General features: G+C 47.6%; 1 protein-coding gene across 2 annotated transcripts in view; it reads right to left on the reverse strand.

Annotated features, from left to right (window-relative positions):
* LOC138527316 (cytosolic phospholipase A2 gamma-like) overlaps positions 1 to 23,608 on the reverse strand; it is a 442,073-nt gene that overhangs the window by 337,515 nt on the left and 80,950 nt on the right. The window lies entirely within an intron of this gene.

The raw sequence follows: 23,608 nt of genomic DNA on the forward strand, positions 1-23,608 counted from the left end.
ATACGTGAAAGACTCGATGTATACGGAGTGTAGAGGGCAAACTCAGTTGTACTGCCACGGGATCAACGATGGCCTATATGGGATATGGACTGATATACCTTGGATGGAACTTCTTGGGCCCTGTCAATTGGATATACTTTGTGGCAAGCCATACTTTCTCCCCCACTTGATACCGAGGTTCTTCAGTTTCTTTTTGTCCGCAAAATGCTTATGAGCTGCCTTCGAATCTATGAGGGTCTGGGTGGCCTTTTTCGGGGTTTCCTTAATGCTTGTGTGTAGGGTGTCAAAAGCAGGCATTTCTAAGGGTACTGGTGGGTCGAGGGCTGTGGTGCATGGATTCCTCCTGTATAGGAAAAAAAAAGGTGAGAAACCTGTAGAACTATGGATAGTGTTATTATATCCATATTCTGCTGCCCATAGTAGTTCTACCCAACTTGAATCAATTTGGGTAAGCATACATTGCATGTATTGTTCAAGAGTTTGATTTGTTCTCTCGGTCTGTGGATGGTGGCTGGTGGATAAGCGAACTTCAATGTGGGACTTGGTGCTGCAATTTCTCCAAAACTTGGGAACAGATTGGCTTCCCCGGTCAGATATACCCACTGATGGAAAGCCGTGTAACTTGACGAGAGCTGCTAAGAATATCTGTGCCAGTACCCCTGCACTCGGTAGTCCTTTCAGGGCAGAGAAATGTGCCATTTTGGTTAAAAGATCAATGACCACTAATATTGTATTGTAACCGTTGCAGGGTGGCAAATCAGTGATGAAGTCCAAAGAGATTGTGTGCCAGGGGGCCGGTGGAATCGACAAGGGATGGAGTAATCCATGTGGCTTGCTCCTGGGTGTCTTGTTTCTGGTGCAGATGTCACAGGTTTTTATATGTTGCATAATGTCTTTTCACCACGTAGGCCACCAAACGTTCTGCTGGATCTTTGCCATTGTCTTGGCGATACCTGAATGTCCCACTGTAAGTGCATCGTGGTAGTTCTTTAGGATCTGGTTATGCATTATAAAGTTTGCTAAATACAGGCGTATCTGATAGGTCAGGGGACCGTTCTCTTCTGTTCGTTGAGTGTCCTGAGAGACCCATTCTTGTACTTGGTTAGGCTTCATGGTTTTTCGAACTTCATCCTGTAACTCCACTAAAGAGGGTGAGTGGATGTTCATGGCCCCCAAGAACTTCTCCTCTGGTATGACTGGTATAGGTGCAGGGCTTGCATAAATGTCTTGTCCATCAACATCCCAACCAATTCGTGAAAGCGCATCTGTCTTTCCGTTCTTCACACCAGGGCGATAAGTCACTGTGAAATCATACTCGGTAAAGAACTGAGCCCATCGCAGATGGTGAGGATATTGTGCCGTGGCTATTCGCAGGAATTGTAAGTTGCGGTCATCTGTGAGCACTGTGACTGTATGATGTGCTCCAAGGAGATGATGTTGCCATTCTTTAAAGGCAGCTTTGATAGGCAGCAGTTCTTTATCAGTCACTGCGTAATTTAACTCCGCTGGGTTGAATTTCTTAGACCAGAATGCTACTGGATGTAACTGGTGGGTTTCAGAATCTCGTTGGGACAGCACCGCTTCCATAGCAACGTTTGATGCATCAGTCTCAACCAGGAATGGGAGCTCAGGATCTGGAGGATGGAGTATGGGAGCAGTGGTAAACCGATATTTCAGTTGCACAAAGACCTGCTCGGCTTCGGCTGTCCAGTTGAAGGTTCTGTTTTTTTGAAGCAGGGATGTGATGGGGTGAACTATGTCCAAAAATCTGTAATAAACCGTCTGTAAAAATTGGCGAAGCCCAGGAAACTTTGGATTGTCTTGATGGAAGTAGGTGAAGGCCACTGGAGTATTGCCTCTACCTTACGGTTGTCCATCTGGATCCCCTGTGAAGTCAAGATGAATCCTAAGAACTGAAACATAGTTACATGGAAGGTGCACTTCTCTGGCTTTGCAAATAGATGGTGCTGGCGTAACTTCTCCAAGACTGCCCTCACAAAATATACGTGTTCTTCCAGGGTCATGGAGTAAATGAGAATGTCGTCTATGCAAACGTCCAGTAATTCCCTCAAGACATCGTTCATACAAAACTGGCATAACGCCAGAGCGTTAAACAGCCCAAAGGGCATCACAGTTTACTCAAATAAACCAAACTTTGTGCGGGAGGCCGTCTTCCATTCATCACCGGCCTTTATGCGAACCAGATGGTACGCTCCTCTGAGGTCAAGCTTTGTGTAGATTTTTGCGCCCTTCACTTGGTCCACTAGCACCGGAATCAGTGGCAGCAGGTACCTATTTTTGATAGTAATCTTGTTAAGTCCCTTGTAGTATATATAAATTGTAAGGTCCCCCTCCTTATTAGGGATGAAAAACCAAGGAGGCGGGTGACTTAGATGGTCGAATAAACCCATTGGCCAGGTACTGATCTAAATAGCTGCCTAGCTGCGTAGCTGCTGGTTCTCATTTTCTGTCAGTGCTTATATGCAGCTGCATGGTGCTTGAGATCCCGGGACCAGGTCGATTTGACTGTCATAAGGTCTGTGGGGTGGAAAGGTGTTTGCTTGGCCTTTCTGTAAGACATCCTGGTAGGCTTAGAACTCTGGAGGAAATTGTCCTTTGATACCAACCAAAACCTTTTGTTCCTTGTTCTGTAGTCTGGATACTGGCCCTTGAACATCAGCATCGTTGGGGATAACTGAATAACAAGTTTCAGCACAATCGGCAGAGAAAGTCAGAGAATGGGTCTGCCAGTCTATGGCCTGGTTATGACACTCCAACCAGGGCATGCCTAAAATGAGCTGGAACTAGGGTGCATTAATTAGGTCAAATACAATATGTTCCCAATGGCCATCATGGCATAACATACAACCTTCTGTGTACATTGGGTGACTGGTCCGGCCGACAGCTGCATTCCGCCCACAGAAACAATGTTATCTGCCTGTTCCCTTTCGACAGCCAATTCCTTTCTCATGGCGTTAGTTTCTGAATGGGCAGCGTGTACTTCTGCCTGTAGTTCACCTAGCAATGCAGCTAACTGATCAAACTCTGAAGCCATGACACTCAGGCAGGGTGTGTGCATGTGAGCTTAGCGTTCTGTAACACTTACCTCTGGTGCCCTGTAGGAGTGCCTGGTCCAGATCGTCAGATGTGTTGTGGCCTTGATGATAGCTGCTAATTCCAAAATCACTCCCTTCCCCACTGTTCAGCTGGACGCTAACTGCCCAGCGTACGGCAGGATTGGAAGTGATTTGGAGGCCCCTTGATGTGATGACTATGGTATCGGACCCCCTGGGTGGATGATTATGGTGCAGGACCCTCTGGGTACATATACAGATGAGTAAACAAGAAAGGGGGGTAAGCTACAAAATCTTGTGTGTCCTTCTCCCAACACCCAGCTTCCCCAGAATTTGCTGACTGGCAGACAAGCAGAGATATGTTCAGCTTGTTCTTAACTCTCAAAAGCAGGAGTCACTGGATTGGTAATCTGTATCCCAGTTGCTTCACTGAAAGCAGTGGCCCAGTCCTGCTGTGGCTCACGGAATGCTGACAGGTAAGTGTTCCTGCTTGGCGCATTTAAAATCCAATGTTCATACATGCTGTTAATGTCCTCACTTATTGCACTATTGTCCTTGAACTTACTAAACTTTAGTGTGTGTTGCAAATGTGTCCTTTTGCAAGTCTTTCAGTGTTCTAAATATCCGCTCCGTTCCTGAGTGTTATTAACATGTCCCTTCTTTCTCTTTTGCAGGTGTCTTGCAGTGCGGGACTTCCGGGTAGCTGCTGTGACAAAAGAAGCCCGGGATGTGGGAGATACTGGAGAATGCAGTCTGAATACGGCTGGACGTAAGCAGATGGAATGAGGAATGAAGAGGCGTGGGGGAAAGCACTCGAATACTGCTAACGTGATGTTTCCTGCCTCTTACGTGTTGTTTCTTGCCTTTCAGGTGCGGCGAACCGCGATGCTGAAAGCATGCATTCAGAGCATCCGGACTTACTCATGGTGAGTCTCGGCAAGCGTCGGATCAGGTAAGGTACAGCCGCTTAGCATGTGGGATGATGTTGAAATGCAGAGCAAGCATTACGCTGCTTGTGATCCACAGCCAGAGAAAATGCTAAGCGCTGGGTGTGGCCCAGGGCGGGGCTTATATAGACCTGTGCTGCACCTAGCACCACTAGACCACAACGGATACCTTTGATATAGCCGGCCAAGAGCCATCTTGGTCCTTACATGGCATCCATCTCTGGCAGCCATTTTGAAGGTGGCTTTTACAAGTGTTAATATACTGCAACCTGTGCCAGCCAGCCATTCCTAATGTCCAGGCTATACCTACACTGAGTGCTCTGCTAGGGATCATGACACTGATGCTCTCTGGGGGTCAGGGTAGACTTTGATCTTTCTAGTATCACAAACACTGAGCGCTCCATGGACAATGTTACTGAGCATCCCATCACAATCATGGAGCTTTTCTCAATTGCAAAGGCAGCTGCAGCGGGAGCTTGTTGCCATGTGAACTGTCTTTGCATCACTGAATCTGATGTACCGCTGTAGTAGGCCAAAGGTTTAAGGCCCATTGTGCTCTTCTGTGTCAGTACTGCAGTCATGAGTGTGCCCTTTGAATGTGAACATATGTAAAATTCCTGCGTGCAGACTGGGGTGGAGAGAACTGGTGCTGTGGAAATTACTTATTTAAGTCATTAAAATGTTGTATCATGTCTGCTGTTCATTCTAGTTTGTGGTTGGCTTTTTTTGCTTCCTTGAGACCCTGCAAGAGCGGTCTCGTGTACGCTGCATAGTGCAAAGTTCATGCCCTGCAGTAGTTGCATAACACCAGGAATTTCTGCATGTCTTTTCTGTAACTGGTTTGGGAGCATGCCTGGAGGACACAGCCATTTAAGTTTGGCAATGATTTGAGATTCTGTCTCTAGATTATTAATTTTAGTGTCAATGAGGGTGCAAGCAGTGGCCATAATTATCTTATAGGTTGATCTGTACTACGTGTAGGTCATATTTTGAATTTTGTAACAATCCAATCGTGACTGAATGATTATAGCCCAATGTGTAGCCCAATGACCATGTGGGTGGAGAGCTATGGCTCATAGTTTGAATAAGTATAATTTTCCAGAGTTAAGTTGATTGTTAAGTATACATCAAGAGACATTGGTGATATTAGCCGTGTGATCATGTAGCTATGGGTACAGGTAAGCGAACAGCCTTATATAACGAGATGGACACGCAGAGGAGTAGTGTCTCTATACGTGCGAGACTGAGCATGCACAGGAGATTAGTGTTTTCCCTGGCACATGAGTTGCCAATCGAATTGAGAGAGAATAGTGTAACAATCGGACGCATGCACATCATGGAGGTGCCAGTGCACAGCACCCATGGGCGTAACCTTAGGAGTCTTATTTAAAGACGTGGTCTGCTCTGGCTCGGTTGCGCATAGCAGATCACTGCAGCCAGTTGGACAGCGCTATTGTGAGCGCGATATAGGTAAGTGTTAGATTTCACACTCTTGTGAGGCTTTTTTCAGTTAATGCCTATAATTTTTAGACTAATTGGAGGGATCCTGATTCCCTGTATTTTTATAAGCATGAAGTTAATATGGGGTAATTAGAGGGAATTCCTCCTGTATTGCCATTCATCTATAATTATATAAAAGACCCAGCAATCTAGATTGTGATTACAACAAATAGAGTTATAGGAATATTTATTATGAATTTCTAGGCCAGGAAACAGTCTATTCATTCAAAAAGCAAGAGGGAAACTGCCCATATGATCTATCTAATCATACAATTAGGATGTTAAGGGGATGGAACTTCCAAATATTGTCCAAACCTAGAATGTCGTTTGGCAAGACACTGGGGGTCATTCTGAGTTGGGCGGTAAGTATAGGGGAATACCGGCATGGCGTTAAGAGCGTTTCCGTGCTGGCACTAGACCGTAAAAATCGGCCTATTCTGACTTCGCGAGCACGCGCTTACCGCCATGCCGGTAATGAACGTTAGCGCCATGCCGCAAAAGTGCCCCCAAAGCCCTTACCGCCAACAAATGCACCGTACATAACACTACCGACATGGAGTAATCAGCGGTGACCGTAAATAGCGGTCCCCGCTATTTACGGTCACCGGTAAAGAACGGAACCGGAAAAAACGTCACCGCACAGGAACGGGAAGGAGCACGGCGGCCATCTTTAAAATCACAATCCATTGCCATCCTCTCCATACAGGACCCGGAGGCATATACTGAAGAGAGAAATTGGCATTCGAGACCAGCATCATGCCTAAAGCACTAAAAAAGGGGGCCGCACGCATAAGAAAGGAGCGCTTTACCCAGGATGAGCTCCAGATACTGGTGGACACCCTGCATGAACATGCAGTTACTGTATTCAGCAGTGATATGCGTAGGCCCACCATCGTCAGGAAGCAAGAGATCTGGGCCTTGGTAGCACAGAAGGTGAGCGCCGTAGGAAACACCCCCCGCACCACCAAGGATTGCTGGAAACGGTGGGATGACCTCCATCTCCGGGTGCGGGCCATCCTCTTGGCAAACCGAAGTCAGGCCCTGGAGACAGGAGGAGGGCCAGGTTCCCCCATCAAAATGATGCCATGGGAGGAAACGTGCTTGGCCATGTTGGGCACAGAAGCCATAGAAGGGGTTGGCGAAATGGAGTGCGGTGCAGCGTCATCCGCTGATGGAGGTGAGTGTCATGATTCAAGACAGAACATGCATTCCTAATGTAAGTCACTGCCAAGGGCTGGGCAAGGTATCACGTCATGGTTGGGCAAACCCCCCCCCCCAATGAAATCATGCCGTAACAAGTGGGACCCAGTCTGATGCCAGGTGCAAGGCTGTAACCCATATGGCCCATACCACACAAAGAGGCTGAATCTGTGAGGCACACGGGGCAGTGATTGTAAACACTGTGAATGTGAGTCATCACAGTACGCCGACAACATGAGTGACCCAGACATCTGCATGCATTTAGCATCCAAGCCCAGATCACTGTCCCACTCACCACCCAAATGTCCACAAAACGCTGCAATCCCATTGTGATACCATAGGCACGTACAAATGCTGACACCCAAATCATTGCTCATGCCGTCTCTCTCTCTCCCCCCCCACAGGCAGCGGGCATGACAGCGGGGACCAGCAAAGCACCCAGGCCAGTACCTCCAGGGGCAGAGGCAGGGGCCAACGTATACCTGCAAGCAGGAGAAAAACACAAGCAACACCACCTGCTCCTGCAACCCCCATGGAGGGTGCACAACCCCCACCTGCACCCCTACCCATGCCTGCAGGCCCAATACCAAGCCTGCCAAGCACATCGGCCACATCGGCCACAGATGTATTGCACTCCCAGCACCTCACAGGCCTCATTGAGGAGTTCATCAGGGACAATCGTGATTCTAGGTTGGAGTGGCACAATGACCTTCAGGCTCTGGGCGAGGTGATCACGGCGAACACAAACCGGCTCTGCGAGGTGCTGGGCCGGATCGCAGATGCCCTGGAGGCAGCACACCCCACACCACAGCCCGAGCGGGTGGACCCACCCTCCCAAAGTTCGTCCACGCAGACCAGCCCGGTCCGACGCTCACTGCGTACATTGTGCCGCCACGACATGGATCCACCCGGCTCTGGGAGTGCACGTTGACCATGCTGGCACACACATGTTGCCTATGTTGTACCAATGGGACTATTGTGGGGTTTTTGTGGGGGGAGGTGGAGGGAGGTGAGGGTGTGTGTGGGAGTTGGGGGGGAGAGGGAGGGGGTGAGGGTGTGTGGGGGAGTTGGGGGGGAGGGGGAAGGGGGTGAGGGTGTGTGTGGGAGTTGGGGGGGAGGGGGAGGGGGTGAGGGTGGAGGTTTTGTTGGACACGTTTGAACATTATTACTCAATACACTGGTTGATCATCCCTAAGAAACAGAGTGGACATTGATCATTGTGCATGTGACCTTTAATGTCTCACAGTGCATGGTATACATGTATCCCCACACCCAGTGCCCAATGTCCTGTCATCCTCACACCCTCAGCTGACTTGTGAGTCAGAAATATTGTCCGATCAATGATTGCCGCACGGAACGTCCATCCTGTGCATCGGCACCGTGATGCTGTCCTGCCATTCCTTCCTCCTCCCCCTCATCATCATCTGGTGGTAGCAGTTCCACGTCAGGGGGCAGTGGCACGTTCCGACGGATTCACATGTTGTGCAGCATTACACATGCCATGGCGATCTTGGACACCTTCTCGTGGCTGTAGATGAGTGCCCCACCCGACCGGCTGAGGCAACGAAATCGTGCCTTCAACAGGCCGAAGGTCTGCTCTATCACCACCCGTGTACGGGTATGGGATCTATTGTAGTCCTCCTCGTGCCTGTTCTGTGGGTTCCGGACCAGGGTCATGAGCCACGGCTTCAAAGGGTAGCCAGCATCACCTGCATGAGAGTGAAATGAAGGTAAGTGTTTGTACATTCATGGTGCAGAACTGTACTAGTCTTACATGGCAGCAGGTGATTACTGGCCATGCACACATGTCCCAGGATACAGTCACCCCATTACTGGCCCGGGTATGTGTCCTGTGCAATGGAATGATGGAGGGGGTAGCTTCTTCCTGATGGGTCATGGTGTGCACTCACGTCTTGTTGCATGTGCGTCGTATATGCATGCAGCAGTGTTGGACTGCATTCATTGATCTCATGCGCGAGATTTAGTGACAGGGGGGTGTTGGCTGTAGTTGGTAGCATACTCGTCATTCTGCACTGATCCCTAACATGGTGACTTGCAGCAATCCTATGGGGGTGCAGGACCAGTGACAGGCTGTGGGATCCCTGTTAGACTCACTTCTATGCACTCCCAGGGATGACTGTCCTGTGTGTTGTGATGCAGGAGTCAGCGACATGGTGCTATTGCACTGCATGGTTCAGGATGCCCTTACGGTGTGTAAGGGCCGCCAATGAGTGGTGCATGTGTTGTGGTATTTGGCCAGGGTTCCTGTTAGTCATGTAGTGTTAGGTGTCGCCTCGGATTCAGCACTGTGTGGTTAGGTGGTCATGTGCCGTGTCACTTGTCTTAGGGCACAGTGTTCTGGGAGGTGCACATCGTGCACTGGCGTGAACATTCCCACACAGGTGGAGTATGCATCCCCCCCCCTTTCCCACACAGGTGGAATATGCATCCCCCCCCTTTCCCACACAGGTGGAGTATGCATCTCCCCCCTTTCCCACACAGGTAGAGTATGCATCTCCCCCCCCTTCCCACACAGGTGGAGTATGCATCTCCCCCCCCCTTTCCCACACAGGTGGAGTATGCATCCCCCCCCTTTCCCACACAGGTGGAGTATGCATCTCCCCCCCCTTCCCACACAGGTGGAGTATGCATCTGCCCCCCCTTTCCCACACAGGTGGAGTATGCATCTCCCCCCCTTTCCCACACAGGTGGAGTATGCATCTCCCACCCCCCTTCCCACACAGGTGGAGTATGCAGACAACCTACTCACAGCCCCAATGCACTGCCATGGCCCATTCAGGTTACTCACCAAGTAGCCAGGCACGTCGACCAGCATGTCGCTCCATGTAGCGTGGTAGTGTTGAGTTCCACAGGACCAAGGAGTCATGAGTTGATCCGGGCTTTCGGGCATTGCAATGTGTGATGGCTTTACTGGCATTACACACCATCTGGACGTTGATGGAGTGGTATTGCTTGCGGTTGCGATACGGCACCTCCATGGCATGCGGGACCACCAATTCAACATGGGTGCAGTCGAGGGCACCTATGCAATTTGGCATGCCTGCCAGTGCATGGAAGGCAACTTTGGTATCATATATCTCATGGGGAGTCCGTGGTAGGGATATGTAGTCCCTTGTGTGGTTGAGGAGGGCATCCAGCACTTGGTTGAGTATCCGGGAAAATATGGGCTGTGAAATGCCATGCATGTGCCCCACTGTATGCTGGTAGGTGCCTGTGGCAAGGAAGTGGAGCACAGACACTACCTTCAGTAGAGGGGGGATGGCAGTGCAGATTTCTATGCGGCTCACTATGTCGTCATGTATCAGGTCCACTATGGTGGTAATGGTGTCCCGGTCAAGCCGGTACAGGGTGTGGATCTGCTCTGGTGTGAGGTTGAAGGGCGTGGCTCGGATGCGGGGGATTGGGGGCTGCCGGCGTGGTAATGGTGGCTGCACCGGTAAGGCATGCTGGGCCTGTCTCACCCTCCTTCTCCTCCTGTGTATCCTCTGTGGTGGGGGCTGTGGTTGTTGTTGTTGCTGTTGTTGTAGTTGCTGCCTTGCAAGCAGGGCCTCCAGCTCCAGGAATGCTGCTGCAATTGGTATCATCTTGGTGTGGGAGGGGGTGTGGTGTGTGGGTGTGCTCCTTTTGTGCTGTGACAGACTCCATTGCCTCCACCTGTGCTGATTGAGTGCACCGGTGCCTCTTTGAAACACTGCTCATGGTTCTTAACACCTTCTCGGCGATGCCAGTATTTACTCCATGGCAGTAAGGTACTTTGCGGCCTTGTGGAGGCCGTTTTTTCCATGTCCGCTTTACTTTGGATCAGCTCCGGTTTACGCCATGGCGCTATTTTCGGTATGGAGTGTCGGGCGCGCGGTATGAAGGTAAGGTACTACCTCCCTAATGTTAGACCATTAGGATCAATAGCGTGACGTTCCACACCCGATGTAAAGTGCTCATGTGGTGAGATTATGAAGTGAGGTATTTGGAATTGCATGGAAGGCACATGGATGTTGGAGATAGGAACTCACTTAAGAAGGGTGTTTCAATGAGACTCAAGGGAAACCTTTAATTGTCATACTAATTTAGTATTCACATATCAAGAATATATCACGTGGGACACAGTGTTGTATTGTCCAATTATGGAAAAGGGATGAAATATACACCAAATAGATAGCAGTCATTTAAGGAATAGTTGTAGAGATACAACTAAAAATATTGTTTGTTTTTTCATTCTATGTCAACGTCTGATAATGTAACCTTATCCCCCTGATGTGGAACCTTTCCTGATTCACATGTAATTCTGTATTTATAATATTATTAACATTTTAAAAAACCTTTTCTAATTTTGATTGTTTTCATAAATGTGTATGGAAATTATATAATATTGTATGTGGAATGTTTTGCTTTAATGTAATGCTAAAGAGGTGATAATTGGCCCTGAGGAAGACCTATGTTCTGAAAGGTCAAAACATGTGCTTGCAGGAGTTTACCAATCACCGATAGAAATTAAACAAGGATCTGAAAGTGAACAGTTTACTGGCATCTCTCACTTGCGAGAATGGCAAATAATTAGAATTGTTATACAAAAAGACTCTATATTGGGAAAGAATTGAATACTTGGTCATGCGCAGTGGATAAACCAATGTCCTTTTGTGATATTTAAAATAACAACCACTACTATGTCCGAGCCTTCTAATTATACAGGGCTCCTATGTATTTCTTCTTTTCCTCTTCATTAAGCAATGGTTGTTGCGCCACCTTCTCCCCTCACATGGGGAGGCACCCTATCTTTCTGTTTTCCTTTCCTTATTATATTCCTTAAAAAGTGAATGAAACCAAAAAATAAAACAAGCCACATGCTTGCCACACTCTCAATTTCAAACTCTGCATGCTCACACTGTTCACACTTCCCCATACATCTGTCCCCTACTTGTTATCCCTTGCAAGGTTATATTCTTGTGCTCTGTTCATCCAAACTCCTCAGTTCACGGGGTTCCAACAACACCAGCCTGTTCTTCTCCTTGGGGCCGCACCCCACTTCAAAGAGCAGACAGGATTCTACAAAGACGGCTCCTGTACGACCACTGGGAAGTACGCATTTTTGGGGTTTGTCACTGTAGGTGGGTGCAGTCTTTCCAGAGAGGCTTCCTGGACACCTCTGCAGGTACAGGGTGTGCTGGGAGCAAGTCAGGATCACCAAATGAAGGCACTCTCTGAACACTCACACCAGAAAAAATGCAATCCGCTAGGGAAAAAAGGCCAAGAGATTTCGTGCAAGGATAACAAGTTGTAATCGCACAAAAAGTAAGGGTGCAAGCAAAGAACTCTGCTGCTAAAGAATGTTCTGCCGGAAATTAGTACAAGCAGAAGCTTATAAGACTGTACATCATCATCAATTTACAGTAAAAACTTGTGTGGCTGGTTGGTGAGACTCTATACATGGGTCTGTTCCACAGGGGGATGCCAGGTTGGTCCCAGTCCCGTCCATTCATCTTGCATCACGTGGGGTCAGCTGGGCTCATCTCTCCAGGGACTGAAGGTCATGCTCCTCATATGTTGCTATCACAGAGATACTATTGCAAGACAATACTACTCTATCATCATGCATGCACCTGTGAATCTTGGGGACTGGCACTGGGGGAGGAACACAATCATGCTGACCCACACATTCTTTGCTCAGTTCATATCACACTCTCCTCATCCAAGGCATCCACCCTCTCTTTTGACTATAATATATTCCTCCCTGTACCTCGTATTGCAAAGGGTGTCTTCATGGGATAAGGTGAAATGGTTTCGTTCTTTCAGAGCTTTTATGACCACAGGTTTTATGGTTGGTGTCTGAGGTCACCTCTTATCGTGGAATTCAGGGGCCTTGGGCTGGGTCATTTGTGGGTTGCATTACTCCTGGTGAGCTGGGTGGGGGTTGGAGGTCTGCTGATGGCCTGGCTGTGATGAATGTGTGCAGCAAGGACACTGGTGCTGTCTCGTGGACTTGCATAGTGCATACCTTTTTCGGGAAACAAGTAATTGCAACAGTCAAGGAACAAAGGGAGGTTTCTATGGGAATTAGCAGTGCAGGTCCTTCTATCAGCAGCGCTCTGGCCTGTTCAGGTTTCTTCTTTGGGCCTACTTTTACCGCACAGCCATGCAGGACTGAATATATCTACCATAACTAAAAAATTGCATCTATTTATATGCGCGCACTAACCCTATACGTCTGTAATTTATGCAATATTGTGTTTGTGTCGGCTTTCTTAGCACGGTCCTCTCCCCCCTGGTACATTGCACATCTTTTCATGGGACTCCCCTCAGTCCAAAGCAATGATGGGGTGGGAAAGGTTTATTTCCTTCCCAACATTTTGAAGGAACACCCAATAGTCTATGGCCTACGATACCATTTGAAAAGAAACAATGGCATTGGTGTGCCTGCGGTAGGTGCACATGTGCATTCATGCTACCAAGGTACATTTGAAAGCAATTTGCTTTTGCTGCAAGCATTCACAGCAAATGCACTTGGAGGCTGTGCCCATTTGGGCATATTTGTGCAGCGCTGGACCTAAATAGTCCGCTCCACCGTGCCGTTGCATATCACATGCACATTTGTCCCCATGTATTCTCCCTCACCCTAACAATTATATGGGGGTTGCAAAATACCCCATACCCAGAAAAAAAATTGATTAATAGGTTTGCTTGTGTCCGACCCTTTATGCCACTTGCACTGTAAAGGTGGTGTGGTTAGGCCTATTGGCATTAGCAGCACCTTCTAAAAAAACGTTCTGCTTCTATAAAGTCCCTTGATGATCAGGTGTCCTGTACAATTAAAAAAGAAATCTGAATTTCTAACTACAAAGACGTGGTGGATTACAAAAAATGCCAATTTTAAAAATGAAAATACATTTTGACATCCCTAAAAATATACTAGACCGGAATAAGAACTGTTTTCACTCACTAAAACATCATGTTTCTGCCAACATACCAAAAAAGGGAATTGCATAGTTATACCTCAGATCCACATGTGGTGCTCTGACTCTATATTGCAACATGGCCCCATAAGTAGAAAGAGACAAGATCAGGGCTCTAAATAAACTTGATGTGCAGCATTTTGAAGGTTTCAATGGAGGAATATTTGGAATTGCTTTATTTGAAAATTACTGTAGCCTTTAGTGGATGACACGTGTTTCGGCAAAAATTGACTTGCCTTTCTCAAATCCAACCCTTGCTCACTTGCATGAATAGAAGCATAAGCCCTGGATTTGAGAAAGGCAAGTCAATTTATGCCGAAACACGTGTCATCCACTAAAGGCTACAGTAATTTGCAAATAAAGCAATTCCAAATATTCCCCAATACTTCTCTCTTCCGTTGGGAATCCTCGGTTCTGTACATGACTGATATGATACTTTTTATGGGGCGGACTAAATGTGTAAGCTCACCCTACCATTGAAATTTTGAGCAACGGAGTTGAGGGCCTATATGTCTCTGTAGACGCTTACATTGGTGCGACCAAAAATTAATACGTGGCTCCTATAATCAAGATCTCTCAAGTTCTTAGCAACACACGTGAGTCGTCAGGTATTACCGCAGGTGGTGTCAACCAAAAAGTCCCTCACCATTAGTCAGCATTTTGAAGGGCCATACCTCCCTGGGACTGTCTATAGGGTCTCGACCCACATGTCAGTGGCTGACACCCACCATATGCTGGGGAGGAAGTAGCAGTTTATCTACTGCAACTAACAATATTGCTTGCTTTCAAACCAGTCCTGTAAAGAACTTCCTCAACACATAAAAGATGTCTGTGCTGTTTTTTAGCTATTGGCCCATAGTTTTGGCTTCAGTGACAGCTAAACAGCCAAAATGTATTGCATGTTGAGGGGAGAAGGGATTATTGTATGGACACTTCTATGCCAGTGCTTTCTCCATATGCCCACCCTCTCCACACTCATCCCATGCAGGCCGGTTGACAGTGCTTTATTGCCTTATGGTTGTTGGCGCTATACATGCTGATATTAAGGCTGCAAGGTGTGATTCATTCTTGTTTGAAATATATATCATATTACAGTGATATGATAACCATATTTTTCTTAGGGTAATTGAACAATGCTATGTGATGCCACTTCCTATTTTGTCAAGGCGAGCCTAAGAGGTTCAGGGGTCAAATGGCATCACTTCCTGTGATGTCATCAGAGGTCAAGGGTTGTGTGATGTCACTTCTGCTACCTCGGGCAATTTGGTGAAATGACGTCCCTGGACATGAGGGGGAGCCAGGGAGACAATGGGCTTGGTATGGAAGTGGTGAGGAGGGCCAAACACACTGTGTACCATGCACTGCACTTCGCTGTTTAGAACAGCCCATCTCTCTTTAGATGAATTGGTCATTATTGTTCAAAACAAGAACCTGCTGAGAATTCCTCAATTTGCAAAATGTCTTGTACTTTGCTTGTTTATTCTATAGAATCTTGAAAATAAATACTTTCTGACCATTTGGGTGTGTCCTGTCTGTTAAGAGAAATGGGTAGAACTTTAAGTGGGCCAGGGCCAGCAGTCTTCCAAGACTTTTATCGAGCCAAGGCGCTGCATAACACATATGTGTATCTCTTGTTGTGCCACACTCCTTGTAAAGGGCCCTCATAGTCTGGCTCACCTGCATGCTTGGGAAATGGTGACACTGTGAGCTGTCTCTGACCTTCTATTTGCAGTGCATGTACAAGCAATGCCCTCTCCTGATTCACTGTGAAGTCTGTACCATCCACTGTACAATCCAGGTATTTTGCAGTTGTTTAAATATTTTTCAAGCGTTGGCCACGAGGCATCATGGTACTGTAGAAAACCGAGAACTACAAGAATGAGGTCATACAGAACAGGAACTGGAAGAGCAGGCAAGGGAAAGACTAAACAGAGAGGATCCATCAAGGCCCAAAAAGGGGAAGGTTTTCAGATGTATTCTGAATTATGATGTAATATTATTCCTCCTGAGATATGGTGGCAAATTATTCCATAATCTGGATGCCATTACAGTCAAGCTCAGCGTTTTTGTATTCGGGGGTGGAGAGAACTAACAGATGTTGCAGCCTGGATGTTCTGTGCGTCAGAAGGTAGCATAGACTCAATCATAGAGGGTTTGTGTGGTTTCCGTGAACGGCTTTCTGGACAAGATCCTCTGTTTGAAGGGCAGGCAATGGAGGGAGCACAGTCCAGGGAAAATATGATTACATTTCCTGAGCCCAAGTAATATCCTCTGGCAGCTGAGATTTTTACACACTGTAATTGGGTGGAGGATTTTTGACTACAGACCAAGAGAAGTACTATTTCCATAATCTAAGCATGAAGACAAATGCGCGTTTTGCTGTTTGTACAAATATACAGCACTAGCTGTTGCTTGTGCTTCCCTCGCATGGATTTTGGGATTTGGCATGATTGTTTTCAAAAGACACATGAGTTTTAATGTTCATTGCAGACGTTAGTCGGGCATATTGGTTACAAAAAAGATAGCTGTTCCATTGATGTGCGTCCAGAAATGTATTTGTGTTGTAATTACAAAAGACAGTGATAACGATGAAAAAGAAAATACTTATTTGGCATGTGCAACCTACAAAAAAACACTATTTGAGTACTTTTTGTAAACTACATTATTGGTTTCCTCTTCAGGTGCTAGGATTACCATAGGGTTAGGTGAGCTCACTCTGGAGCAGGCCACGTAAAACTGCCCATGCAAGAAGCAGTCTTCCCTCAGGTCAATCCCTGCTACCTTTAAAGTCTGCCCCTGAGATTTGTTGATGGTCTTGATGAAACAATCCTTTAAGGGGGAGCTGAAGTCTTTTGAATTCAAACGATTACTCTGAAGGCATAAGCGGTATTTGTGGTATGAACACAGACTCCCTCACCCCCCAATTCTCAGGTCCTTAGGGACAAAATGTCCAAAGATCCTTCCTTAGTGGGTGCCTACCTCATGATAACAATGCACCTTCCAAATTTCATTTCCTAGGTTAAACGTTTTTGAGCTGGGCGTTAAAGAGTCTGTCAGTCAGAACTTCTTTTATATACATAAATAGATCAGTCGCTTAAGTTTCCCAAATTGGAAAAAGCAGGATCTAAAGACTGTTTATACGTGTGGCATCAGGATCCAATCAGAATAAATAACGATATCAAAATGTTTTATGTGTGGCAAAGCCACTGGTCTCTCAACAAGTGTGTAGGACTAGAAGCTAGTGTCCCAAGGATGAACCATGGCATTAACAACAAGCTTTTTTTTTAACAGCTACTAGGCAGTTCTTAAAGGTAGTGAGGGTAGTGTTTCTGTTGTCAGACAGTTTTATAAACAGCTGTGTTTCATCTGTGTAAGTGATGCAAAATAGGCCATGGTTTTGTATGATGTTAACCAGAGGATCCATGTACAGATTAAAAAGAAGAGGCAAGGAGGGCGTTGCTTGAAGCAAATGGCCTTATTGCCCAGCTAGAGGACCTGTGAACCCTAAAAACTCAGGACATGGTATGGGAAGGTGAATGGCAGTATAGCTGAAAGCAGGGAAGCGAAAAGCTGCCTGGGAGCTCTGAAATAGGAAAGAACTGGTCCAGTGCGCCTTTGCCGTATCCTGCCTCAAGATGGCAACGACCAGCCGAGGGACAGCCCCTGGTCTCTTCCAGCCTCCTTTACCGATCTAGGACTTGCCCGGGGGAAGCATATGCAGATGTGAGGGTAGCGCACCACCCGGATGACGCATGAAGTCAGTGAGAGAACAACTGCGGGGAGGCCCTGAGTCGGGTGCCTCCTCCGCCTACTGTGGACTTCCCACACTACAGGGCTCGCTGGTCTGATCCAGGCCGTGGCACTGAATTTCAGCAAACTCACATCTGGAGCAGAGGTGAGACGTCCCCATCCTCCCCTTCCTCGTCCAGCCCAGTAGTCACTCACAGCACGTGGAAAAGGCAGCAGAGCTATATCCCAGTCCCTCGGAGTGGATGCTCTCATAGATTGAGCCCCAGCAGCCTCCCGCTGCCCCCAGTCCTGAAGAGCTGACAAACCTGAAGCGGTAGGGGGAGCCCACTAGAGTCAGGCCATTGCACTGAATTTGAACAAGCTTCCTTCCGGAGAAGATCTGAGGGGTACCACGCTCCCCATTCCGCACCCAGCCCAGCAGTCACTCACGGCACGTGGAAAAGAAAGCAGAGCTATATCCCGGTCCCTGGGAGTAGGTGCTCACACAGATAGGGCCCCAGCAGTGCCGCACACCCCCACCACTGAAGAACTAAGGAGCACAAAGTGGCAGGAGGAGCCCACTGGAGTCTGGCCATGGCACTGAATTCTAAAAAGCTCCCACCTGGAGCAGAGGTGAGGGATCCCCACCCTCCCCCTTCCTCGCTCAGTCCAGCAGTCACTCACGGCATGCGGAAAAGGCAACAGAGCTATATCCCTGGGAATGGATGCTCACACAGATGGAGTCCCAGCAGCGTCCCACTGCCCCCACCACTGAAGAACTGAGGAGCACAAAGCGGCAAGAGGAGCCCACTGGAGTTGTGCTCCCTCCTAGGCAAGCAGGGTAGAAGAACCATCTTCAGAGCAGGGAACCACGTCTAGAATCTAGCGAGGTGGAAGGAGAGAGGGGCCCCTAGTAACATTGAGTCTGGCCATGGAACTGAATTCTAAAAAGCTCCCATCTGGAGCATAGATGAGGGATCCCCACCCTCCCCCTTCCTCGCTCAGTCCAGCAGTCACTCACAGCATGTGGAAAAGGCAATAGAGCTATATCCATGGGAAGGGATGCTCACATAGATGGAGCCCCAGTAGCGTCCCGTGGCCCCCACCACTGAAGAGCTGAGGAACGCAAAGCTGCAGGGGGAGACCACTGGAGTTGTGCTCACTCCTAGGCAAGCAAAGCAAGGTAGAAGAACCATCTTCAGAGCAGGGGACCAAGTCTAGAATCTAGTGAGGCAGAAGGAGAGAGGGGCCCCCAGTAACATCAAGTGCTACAACAATGTCTAAACAACAGCAGCCCTCAAAGACAGCAGATATCTCTGTCCTCTTGCAACCCCAGGACAGAGGCAGGAAAATGGAAGCAGCTAAATCCCAAATACAATCGCCGGAACAACCCACAGGTCAAATGGCCACAAAGGAGGACCTCCTGTCCTTCATGTCAGAAATCAAGGCGGACTTTCACAGCTGCATGACCGAACTCTGAACTAAAGTGGACCACCTCGACCAACAGGTCCGGGAGTTAGAGCGGTGCCTTAGGGAAGTGGAAGACAAGGCAATGGACCAAACCACTCTGGTAAAGGTGCTACAGTGCAGGATCCAGGCACTGGAGGGAAACAGCAAGGCAATGGAGTACAAACAAAATTACATGGAGAATAGGGCCTGTAGAAATAACCTCTCGATCAAAGGCGTCCCTACGTTAATCCCAGATTAAGCCTTGAATGAATACATACAGAATCTCTTCCAAACTCTTCTGCCGCACATTTATAAAGCAATGCTTCTTTTGGACCGGACCCATAGGCTACACACCCGTAGGGGCACACCCTCGGACTCCCCCCTGATGTTATCACTCAGGTCAACTTCTTCACAGTAAAGTAGGAGATTCTAGTGGCTGGCAGAACACAGGGGGACCTGACCTTCCAGGGGTCACCGCTACAAATCTTCCAGGATTTGGAAAGGTTATGGAGACAGTTCAAAGGCGGAGGGGTCTCAGACCACTGACAGTGTTTTTACAAGATTAAAAGTTCTGGTACCGGTGACTGTTTCCCACCACACTACAATTCACGCTAAGGACACAACACGGGCCATCAGCTCTCTAGAAGAAGCCAAATATATCCTGCAGAGCCCCTCTCCCGGAATCGATTCAGGCTCCCCTATAAAATCTCCTGCCCTTTTGGAACAAGAAGCTCCCAAACCGAAACGCAACAAGGCGACCAAGGGACGAAAACCCATGGAATCCCTGCAACAATCTTGACTACACGCAGAGGAAATCCTGGCATGCCCTACTCCTCTGGTGCCTGACTGCAGGGTCTCCAGCAATTCTCTGGATAACAGGATCCCTCTATCCCCAGGCTTCACACGGCTTGTGGCTGGCTGGAAGTGCGATGGCACCCACTGGCAACTGGGGCGATGGCTCCTATCTGAGTTTTACTTTTTGGTTACGGTTTGGAGGTTGGATGTTACTTTTACTTTGGTTTTGTGCAAATCGGTTGACTTATCTTAAATCTCGGTTACCACATGGAGTCAGAGTCCAGATGCTGATACATGGCGGATGAAGTTCATCATTCTCCTCCTCCCACCCTTAGGGGGACGGATCCCCAATAAATACTCCCACGGCACCAGAAACTCAGCGTGAAAGGCCTGAACTCCCCAAGAAAACACAAATCGATGTTGCTACATTTGAAAAACCTAAAGGGCACATCGCCTACGCTACAGGAGACTCACCTGGTACCACCAGATGTGCAACGACTGCGGAACAAACAGAGATTTCCCCACACAATTCCATGCCTCCAGCATATCAAAAAAAGGATGAGACGGCTATTCTCATCTCTCGAAGAACACCATTCACAGAACTGGACTCTATGTAGGACCGAGGGGGCCGATACACATGGTTTACTTCAAGGGACTTTAATATAGCCCTGGGCCTGCTCCACTTCTTTAGAACCATGGGAGTCGTTGACACATGGAGGTGTGCTGCACCTCAACGATAAGGACTTTTCTTTTTCCTGCCATCTCCATTGCACCTCCTGCCGCATTGACCTCCTCCTGGCTACCCCCGTCCTCCTCCATTTGCCGATGAGGTCAAGATTGAGCCTAGTATCCTACCATCAGACCATGCCCCTGTCCGGTTGACGACCCGCATCTGTGACACAGTGCCCCCCGCACCACCTGAGTGGCATTTATCTGACCCACTCCTGAATGACATGTCACTAGGGGACTCTATAGCAAAAACTATTCACAATTATTTTGGAGAACCCTGCCAACCTCACGTCAGAGGCAATCACCTGGGATGCAATGAAGGCGGTTATAAGGGGTGAACTCATTGCCCACACAGCAGTTTACCAGAAAGGTAAAAAGGACAAATGGGCTCACCTAGAGAGAGATATAGTGGAAGCAGAAGGTAGACACAAAAAGGAGTGGTCCGCTTAAAGTCACTGCTCCCTTAAGCTGCCCCGTGATAAACTGGAAGCCCTGTGTGCAGAAGAAATAACTCAATCTCTGTTGACTACGAAACAGGGATACTTTGTCACATGAAACAAGGCGAACAGATTCTTAGTTAGAAAATTGGACAAGATCAGACAATGCAACTTCATAGCGGGCCTGTGGGTGCCCGCGGGGGAGTACAATTTGAGGAAGACTCTAAGCTTCAATTAGCCACTGCCCACCTGTCCGACGACATGACAGCTCCTCCTGACTCTTGGACGAGCAGACGCAATATTTACAGTAGGACTCCTTACTACACCTTCCAGGATCCGAAAGGGAAGCCTTAGAAGCCCCAATCACCCTAGAGGAAGTAGATGCAGTCAATAAATCTTTGAAGTCTAAGGCCCCTGGCCCAGACGGGTATATGACCAAATTTTATAAAATCTTTCGGGCCCAATTATTATCTCCACTAATGGCGCTGTTGAATTCCTTCCAACAATCTGGGGCCATTACACCATTTGCAATCCTGTTCCACCATCTTTTTGTCAAAGCCCAGAAAAGACCTTAAAGATTGTGGGGGTCATTACGAGTTTGGAGGTAGCCATGGTGCAAATAGCACCATGGCTGCCTCCAAAACCCGTATCTGGGTTCACTGAATGGGGATTTACCGGATCATTCCAACCTTGGAGGACCCGGTAAGTCCCCATTCAGAAAACCATTCCCCATTCCCATTCCAGCCCCCATAGGGCTCAATGGGAATGGGGAAGGAGCTAATAACGGGCCCACAATTTGCGGGCCCGTTATTAGCTCCATGGTCCCTTAACGGGTCCTACACGCTGAACAACCAGGAATGGCTGGATATTGTAGGGAGGGGCCACTCCTCCTCCACTTGTGTGACAAAGAAGGAATGCGCCCTTAAGCTGACGCTTCAGTGGTATCTTCTCCAGCTTGGCTAAACCAGATGCAGGGCACCCTGAACCCGTCATGTTGGTGGAAATGTGGAGCACGAGGCTCGTACTTTCATATGTGGTGGGACTGCCCCCTAATTTGTACCTTCTGGGTGAAGATCCTAGACTATGTCATAGACATCACTCACATTAGACACCCTCTGCAACCCGAGTTACTCCTGCTAGGGCTGCCCGTTCCCGGGATATACCTGAGATCCGGGAGAACTGCTAAACTGATTACCCATCTCCTCCTTGCAGCAAAGATCACTATCGCTTGGGCCTGGAAGCGCCTGAATGCCCTGTGCTTGCCATTTGGTGGATAAAACTCTGGGACATTCTGGTGGCAGAGAAAATCATGGCTGCCAAAGAGGGTAGACTACATCAGTTTTTGTAGACCTGACCCCGCTCCTGGACTTTTATGCAGAGTTTCCAGCTTTGACAGGCATACTACATCTACCGAGATTATTCTTGGAAACGCGGTAGCCCTTGATTCCTGGCACTGGGATAGGACAGAGGTGGCGAGGCGGGGCGGGGAGGCAGACTCTGGGGTGTTTTGGCATTCTGTGACTCGTTTCAAATGGCTTATTTTTGATGCTTGTAATGGTACCCCATGTTGCAACCGACTTAAATAAAGTTGTTCAAGAAACTTTAAAAAAAGAAGAGGAGAAAGGGCTGATTTCCTAATTGCAAAGGAAGTTGCTCAATCTGACTGCTTGTGTATGATTTGATAAAAACAAGTGATTCCATTTCACAAAGCTTCACTCGGGCCTACCAAACCTCGGGCTGGCAGGCCGTTAAACCCCATGTTGCCCCATGTCTGCCCCTGACCCTGGCTTGAAAACTACATACATGCTCTAAGTGTTATTTCACAATGGAGTTTGACTAGATCGTGTTTTTAACCACCCTGCACGATTTATACTGATCTAGCACTCTCTCACTATCTCTCTCTCCCTCTAAGTGTGTGTATGAAAATAAATATTATACCCACTAGCAGAGAATGATTATCTGCGTGCCATAGAGGCCAGCCCTGGTAATTCTTGAGACAAATTGAATCCCATTCAGTTCCTGGGCCCCAAAATATTTCTAGCAACTTCTGCTACTCTATCCCATAGCCACAGTCTCTCTTTGTGCAGTTTGGTGCACCAAAGTATATGCAAATGAAAAGGCATGGCCAATAAGGACAAAACCTTGTGAGTCATGTGTGTATTTGATGAGGAGATAAGAAGTGAGGGTGAGATTCACTATCAATGACCTAAGCACTTTTTGGCCAAACTCATTTAAGACACGATTAGAGAAATTGCTTGCTAACTCAGTGCTGAATCGGTTGTGGTTCTAGTCTGTAGCCCAGTGGAGGCATGGGGAGACAATTGTGCTTTTTTATGTGGACAAGTTATATAATCTGTATATTTTAAAGTGTTTCTTTTCAATTTCTATTAGAACTGAGTTCCTGATCCACACCACGTGATTGTCTCCACACCACGATTTGTTGATGATGGAATCAGGTATGACAAACCCTCTGTTCCCATCAAGCATGAAAGAATGATGACAGGTTTTCAAAAAATCATTTACTAGCTAGACAATAACGTAGAACTACTAAACATGTAAAAATGGCATCCAAATAACATCTAGTTAAGGGTGTGATTAATTTTATAATTACAGGACAGTGTACCCTACATGGAAGACATCTACATTTTTCATGGACATCTTCATATTTTAAAAAAAATGTTGTTTGATTGCATTTTGGAAAACTTTTAACATAGGCCTTTCTCATAGGGAAGAAAAACATTTGGCTCAAATATCTCAAAATCGACTGTTTCGATTTTCAAGAT

This window comes from Ambystoma mexicanum, chromosome 1q (assembly GCF_040938575.1).
Source record: "Ambystoma mexicanum isolate Mex_15411 chromosome 1q, UKY_AmexF1_1, whole genome shotgun sequence".
NCBI classification, from domain to species: Eukaryota; Metazoa; Chordata; class Amphibia; order Caudata; family Ambystomatidae; genus Ambystoma; species Ambystoma mexicanum.